Source organism: Schistosoma mansoni, chromosome 3 (genome assembly GCF_000237925.1).
Source record: "Schistosoma mansoni strain Puerto Rico chromosome 3, complete genome".
In the NCBI taxonomy this organism is placed as follows: domain Eukaryota; kingdom Metazoa; phylum Platyhelminthes; class Trematoda; order Strigeidida; family Schistosomatidae; genus Schistosoma; species Schistosoma mansoni.
The window spans coordinates 17,591,017-17,599,351 of record NC_031497.1 but is presented as its reverse complement, the minus strand read 5'-3'; positions in this window follow the sequence as shown (position 1 = coordinate 17,599,351).

Below are 8,335 nucleotides of genomic sequence, written 5' to 3'. Positions count from 1 at the left end.
GCACAAATGAAATAAGAGTTGAGGAAGTCTAGTGATTCGACATTTTTGATAATAAATTGGTTAGAAATGCCACTTTTTAAAGCTAAAATCAGACGAAGATGATCAGGTGGATCTGTTAGATTTTTGGTGTCAATTAGTCACAGGTCTTGAGCCTATATTTCGTGCTAGTCGGCCCTAATTAACAAAAGGCATCTACGACCTCGAGGAAATTGTTGCTATCCGTGTATATTCAACCTGAACCACTGGTTTTCATAGTCATATATGTTAGTACTGGGTTTTTCGGGTCACGACCAAATCACCTAACATAGAAACACATTGGACGAGATATCGATTTATCAAGACTACTGAGCGCATTGCATCTTGATCGATAAAATTTATTCACTATTAGGAACTAAACAAAATATAAATGCTGGTTACTACTCCATGTACAAACATATTTAAAAGTATATTAGGCTATCATTAATCTTATCGGTCAAAAATTATTATTCGCTTACATGTAACCGTAATGATCGAAGTTACAAAAAACATTCAATCACATCAGGATTTGATACAATAATATTCAGATTAAAATCCGAGTTATTTAACAACCAAACTGTTAAATCAAAGTTATATTTGAGCTTTTGTTTGATTTTATTCACTGATCATTGTACCTGTTTATTTTGAGAATCACTACTGTCCAAATGTTAGTAATTCATCTTTTTTTGTAAAGTCCACATAGATCTCAGTTTTTATATAAGTGACTTAAATAGATTGAGCTTTTTATTGAAATTTAGTTAAAATTCAACAAAACTTCCAGTTAAAGGTTTATGACACTGTTTTAACAAATTTTACTGATCTTTTCAACAGTCTATTAAGAAGTGAATGGTTAATAGGATGAAGCTGAAAATATGATGTTTTATAAAATAATATAATTTTATATTTTATCCGAGATATTGATGAGATATATTCACTTGTTGTTGTTTAATTGTATCTTCCTATTGTTATTTAGGACTTCAATTGATCAGTTTCTTCTTGGCATATGTGCATACTGTGCGGACTGCCTCGATATTGCCTGGAGTCACAAGCATTCTAAGCAAAGACGGATAGTACCTAGCAGTGGAATCGAGGACGCGCGTTTCGTCCTATTGGGGACTAATCGATCTCAGTGCTAAACATCAATGAGAAGATTTAAGTAAACAATACCAAATGAATTTAAACTTCAACCCATTGCACAATCAAGTGGCTATCAGGACTTAGTGGCCAAGTGGATAACGCGATGGCGTTTGAAGCGAAACGGCAATGGGTTCGAGTCCCAGAGCGAACATCAACTCTGAGATGCAGGTGCATTCAACTGACGGGTTTCAAGTAGGACGAAACGCGAGCCCTGGATCCCACTGCTAGCCACTATTTATCTTTTCTTATATTGATGAGATACTTTTAATTTGTTTTATAGAAATATTTAAGTTGATTGATCTCATAAACTCCAATAATTATTACGTAATGTGGATTAAACAAACCCGAAAACTATTTTTCTCGTTTTTAGACTGGATAATAAATAAATGTTAACATATTAATTGAAAGTTCGGCAAACTAAGAAGGTTCATAAGTCTATTTTTTTACATCTAGAGGTGTTCTCATTGATAAAGCTTATCGTTTATTTATAGTAACAGCTCACTTATACAATTCATGTATAACTGCAGGCTTGATAGTACCACAAACACCAAAATAGGATAGTAAAAGAAATCAAAGACCTTTTATATAATAGTTAACTAGGGTGCCTTACTAGTTTACTGAATAAGCTTTTATAATTAAAATGGTGATATTATTTGAAAATTCATTAAAATAAAAGAACATAATTAATTGTTACTATTAAATTATACTTTGAATAATTTACCTTCCAAACTGTTTTCCAACAATACAATGCCATGTTCTTCCATATTTCAAATTAAAATATTGTTTTAAATGTGAAGCCATATCTTTGTCTACGTCATGTCTATCCATTCCTTCTGCTGCTATATTCACAGCCTCTTCTTGCATATATCGATCCATATCAGAATCTTTGACAACAGCGTTTTGAAATCCCATATTGTTGAAATAAACAAAACGTTTATTTGAATGGTATGTATTAAGTTAAATTTTCAAATCGGTGCTAAGTATATATATATTGTATGTATAATTAACCAACACATGTTTCTTTCATTTTAGGGTGTTTTTTCATCATGATCTCTTAGTCATGTGTATTGTTACCATACAGAATACTCACGTAGAAACTGACAATTTAACCCGTTTTTTTTAAATATTTTTCATTATAAATTATCCTTAGTAAAATTTAAATTTTATCCCATCAATTAATTAAAACATTTAAAGTAATCCCATTACATTAAAATAAATTAAAGTGGAAAAAATAAGACAGATTTGATTATTTCACTTATCTAGTTTACTTCATAAATGGGAAACATGATATATCATATGCTTTGATGAAGTACTCGTGACTTTATTTAGTTGTCAATTGTAATATTAACGGTTCTATATTTAGTTCTATGAGAGTTACATACTTTATTATTAATAAAAATTATTTATTTTCATAGTAACTAAGTTTGTAATCCCTTAGTTGAATAAATATACTTTTAGTTAGAATAAAGCACTGTTCCCCCAATAAGTCTCAAATCAACTGTTAATTGCTTTGAATAATAATTCATTGGTGAAATAGATAAATAATATAATTCAAGTTGTTTCACAAAATACTAAAGTGATTGCTTTGTTAATAATTCTGTAAGTACCAGTTTTGGATGAATGACAATTAGTTACCTTGCTTAAGTGCTAAAAATCTAATTTTTAGAAGTCCGGTAAGTGAAGTGAAAGTACTGCGTAGAAATCAAATCGGCTATATATTTGCTACGGTAAAAAAAAGTATCAGCACAAAAATCACTTAAGAAAGGAGAAGAAGTTATTGAATTTTGCGATCTCATTACATTTGTAACTCAATATTAAAGGTAAAGTTTTCTTAATCTAAGTGTTTTTATACGTAAATTTTCGGTAAACTTAAACAGTTTGTTACAATCTATCGGCTGAATCAATTCATTACCATTGTGTATATGATACATTGAGAATTTTCTCTCTTCTGACACTACCTTACAAATGCTTACACCAACGTCCATATCTTTGTCTACTGGTGAAATTATGGAGACAGTCAATGAGCCAGTGTTGTAATGATTAATAAATTTCTATTGTAGCTGCTAGCGAAACCTAGAATGCACCGCTTCAGGACTTATCATCTGAATATAACCGCATTCCAGTGTTGTTCTTGGATAGTCTAAAGCAATGTTGACTTAAGCTAATTAAGGTGTACCTATCTCAATGAAGATTGATTAGTTATTGTACTTGATCTTAATTACGGCGAAATATAAACTCTTACATATAAATTATAACTGAGCCTACAAGAGAAATTTTCCTTCATCTAGCTAATTTATACTCTCAGTCTATACAAAGCATATATTACGAATCTGTTTGATTATACCTGGTTAATAGCTTACTTCAACTTTATAATATAATTGATTATATCATTGTAATAACGAACACAGAAAATCAGATTATTTCGAAAATCTCTTTATATGGGTCGATTAAAAACACAACCAGAAATATGTTTCAAAACAGACTTTTCACGGCAAATACTTTGCTCTTTACTCAGTGTTTTGTAGCGAATGAAGACTTGATGGGGATTACTAATTTATTGCTTAGCGTATAATTACAGAGTTCATCAGTAAAATATGAAAACCATATATTAAGTAATTCATTTGGAATTTTTCCATCAATTGTCCTTTACATCCCTCACAAGTCTTCCAACTCTCAATTTCTTTATGTTTTCTTCAATTCAATCTTCTCAACCTTCTTTTTACAGGCATTCCACTTTGATCGTGTTATATACTACTTATTGCATCGACATTGGTGGCGAACACCACACTTTGACTTGATTCTTACTAGTTATGAATACTACTATAAACCTTGTAAGTGGACTGTGATTGTCTAAACTACTCGTTATGGCTCTTCGTAAAGTCAGCGTTTCAGTTATTCCATCAAATTCGTCTGGGTCTGGTTCTTTTAAAAAAATATAGTAAGTTACTATGGCTACCAAGAAACCTAAAAAAATCAATTATATATCTATGTATGACGCAATAGCTTGTTTGGAATTCATTACTTACATTGATGTCATGTTATTAAGATCGAGCATGTTTCAGAAATTAGACGTATTATGCAACCTCTCAAAATCATGCAACCGTCAACTATAACAGCGGGAGTCAATTTATAATAAAAATTAATGTATTGTAAAATACCAAGCTGAACTCCCATGAACAAACTGTTTAATGTAACTTCTATGATAAAGATATATTATTTGCAATTCTAAAACACACATAACTGTGTATTTATAACACCTATGAAGTTTATCTGATTACATTTATCATATATAACTTAATTACTTACTTACTTTCGCCTGTTACTCCCAATGGAGCATAGGCCGCCGACCAGCCTTCTCCAACCCATTCTGTCCTGGGCCGTCCTTTCTAGTTCTATCCAGTTTTGGTTCATTCTTCTCATGTCTGTCTCCATTTCTCGGCGTAATGTGTTCTTTGGTCTTCCTCTTCTCCTTTGGCCTTCAGGATTCCATAAAAGGGCTTGTCTTGTGACGCAGTTGGGTGATTTCCCCAAAGTGTGTCCTACCCATCTCCAGCGCTTCTTCCTGATTTCTTCCTCCGCTGGAATCTGGTTTGTTCTCTCCCAGAGTAACTTGTTGCTGATAGTTTCTGGCTAACGGATCCGAAGTATCTTGCGTAGACAACTGTTAATAAACACCTGTATCTTCTGGATGATATAACTTAGTAGTGGCAATCATATGTTTACAACGTTCATGATTTTGAATACATATATTCTGTCATTATTGATGTACATTAAAATGATGTCAAATAATAAATTAGGTTTTACATACATATTACACTTCATGTTACTAGCAACTCTGCCCTTAATTTCCAGTTAGAGTGGTTTATCAATTATGTATATTTTAAATATTACCTTTTCTTATGATAGAAACGTTTGAATAAGTTGGCTTGTGTTCTGTAAATATTTTTAGCATATATATTTGTTGTTAGGTTCTCACTACTTATAATGCTTGTGATTATTTATTTTTAATATTTGACTTTCATTTATCAAATAGTATTATGTAGCCTATAAAACGTGTCTTTCAGATAATCTGTTACTCAATATATAGTGACAATAAATATAAGCGCTTTTTCCCATTACCTGTTCTCTTTGAGACCCAACTTAAGTAATCAAATCACTTAGCCTAGTGGCCACTGTACAATTTGGTAGATGGAATTCGTTCAGCTCTAAAAGATTAAATAACATGATGTTGACTAACTACTTATTATCTAGTTGGTACATAAAAGTTTATGTTATACAAGGAAGACGTTGATTCCAGAATAGCACAGTAGCAATATCACGGATAGTGTTATTTGGTGACTCAGGTTTATATCACATAGAATGTTTACAATTTATTCAGACTTGCAATTGTGCTTTGTTGATGAGTACTAGGTAATATAAACCCTAAGCTCAGAGCCTCATAAGTATAGCATACAGTGACTTAAAATCAAAATGTCATACCTAATTTTACACAATGGTTCAATGCTTATTTATTAACAGGATTCTATGCGATTATTGTACAAGAAATTATTGGAGAGTTTTTATTTTAATGAACTCTGTACATTGTAATACAGATCATTCATAAACAAACATGTTGATCATAATTATAATGTGAACTCCCAAACATGTGATACTTATACCTATCAGCTTTTACTGTAATCCAATGGTCATATGAAAACACTTTGAATTTCACATTACAAGATGAAATGATCTTAAACAGAAATTGTATAATTAAAAATAATTTAAACTAGTTAAACTATTTTCTTTCTAATTGACAAACAATTATATTTCAATGTCAAGGTACCTTATTGTGTTATATTTCACCCGCGAATGAAATGTTATACAGTGTAAAATTGATTGACAAAATATTTGATTCTATAGTTTTAACATATTGGATGTAATAGTTAAGAACAAAATATATACAAATGTTAGCTGAGATTTTTTCATAGTTGTAATCATGAGTCAATTGAAGCTAGACCACCATGGAAAACCTGGAAGCACTGGATGACCGTTTCGTCCTTTTGTGGGACTCCTCAACAGTGCGCATCCAAGTTCCCGCCTCGCGAGATTGGAACCTAGGACCTACCAGTCTCGCGCCAGAGCGCTTAACCATTAGACCACTGCGCCGGCATCCGATGTCAAGGCGGATCGTGGATGCGCACTGCTGAGGAGTCCCACAATAGGACGAATCGGCCATCCAGTGCTTCCAGGTTTTCCATGGTGGTCTAGCTTCAATTGACTCATGATTTCAACTATGAAAAATACTGAAATCTCCACAACACCCCTTCTGGTTAACTGAGATACAAACAAGTATTTACACGTTTGTTGAATTTCGGTATTCTATATAACATACTGACTAACGTTTTTTAGAAAGATTATTTTATACGGAATGGGGGTTACTGACCACATGCCCAACCCTCCTCTCTTACCTGAACTTGAGAACGGCAGTAAACCTAGAAGAGGTACAGACGGAGTTGGATGGAGAATGATAGTGGGCGGCCTATGCTCCTCTACGAGGGGTAACAGGCGTAAGTATATAACATGCAGGTTGCATATTACAGAAAAATAAACAGACAGATTCTCTTGAGGAATATGGCACTTTAAAAGACTGTGTTCATGAAGAATTGTAGACAATCACTAGCAATAATATATGAACAGTATGAGAAAAACAAATTCCAATTCACTATAAACTGTTTACAACTGCGGAATAAATGTATGGGATGCTTTTTAATGAAAATAATTCATTATATGAAAGACATAAGATAAATCTATAAAATGGTATCTAATGAAGTGATGTTTGTAAATTGGTACATGTACTTTCTAACGAAATGCATTGTTGATGGGTAGATTTTTTAGAAATTAATCTGTAAAAGATATTTCTCATCCAGCTGTTACATCTTAAAATTTATTTTTTGTATCCAAGCTCTATTTAGCAGAACGCGTATAATCGTTTAACAGCTACTGACTCATAGCATGGGATATGAGGTTTGACGTGCTTTTATCCAATATGAATTGGGTATAAAGTTTATAAAGTAATGGGATAGTTATAAAATTCACTGTTATAAAGAACGGAAAATAACCAGTAATAATCAATATAAGTTACAGTTTCTTTTAGATTTAATAAAATAAGGTTACACATTGAAATTTCTAATCAGTAAACACAATATTTAGTCTCTCTAAGGAGAAAAGTTACAGCCAATGTAAATACCTCACATTATGCTAATGAAGATGAATAGAATAACAAATGTTATGGAAGAATTGTAAAGTAACGTGGATCAACATTTATTTTTAAAAGTTCTAAAGGAAAAGTATTAAAACACATGGATGCACCTTTCTAGAGAATGAAAATCAATGTCAGAGTTAAGTGATAACAAAAAAAATTGGATGGATTTGCAGAATTAAATGAGTTGTGCTCAGATAAAGAGAATTTATGGTTTAGAAAATGAAATAAAATGTCATGTAATTGGATTGTGAAGAAGATTTATCATGACAGTGAAAAATTTACAACTGTGAACTTTTGAATATATAGATTGGTTTACAGATTTTTCATAGTGGTGATCTCGCCTAAATGTAGTAAATTCGAAGTTATCAAAAGGGGTTTTGTGGAGATTTTAGTATTTATAGAGTTGACATCTGGACTCGATTGTCCCAACACCATCGCATGGAGAATCTGAATACACTGGACAGCCGCTACTGCCTATCTAGGACAATTGACTAGTAAATTATTCCTTTAGATTAAATAGCTGTAGAAGGTTCCCTAGAAAAAAGTACCTGCATGTATTTGGAAGCCCAAGCAGCATTATACCTCTCACATAAAGTGTGACAGAGAAATAAAAAAAATGACGCAATCCTCTCAGGAGTTTCATTTTCAGAGTTATTAAAGAAACATAAGAGATAGTTCGTGAACTAAGAAATCCAGAAGATAAATTAGGATTATGGTTGATAAGTCAATTTTTATGTATAATAAAACTGTATTTCATCAATGTAATATGTATCAGCTGGTTTCTAAATTGATTTATTGTATTCCAGTGATAAATCAGACAAGTCAGGATTGAAACAGATGCCAACAATCCATATTGGTTGATCATTAACTAGTATAGTCAGTATAGTGAAGTTGATAATGTAGATCATTGTACTCTGACAGATTAATTAGATCGGAAGAGCG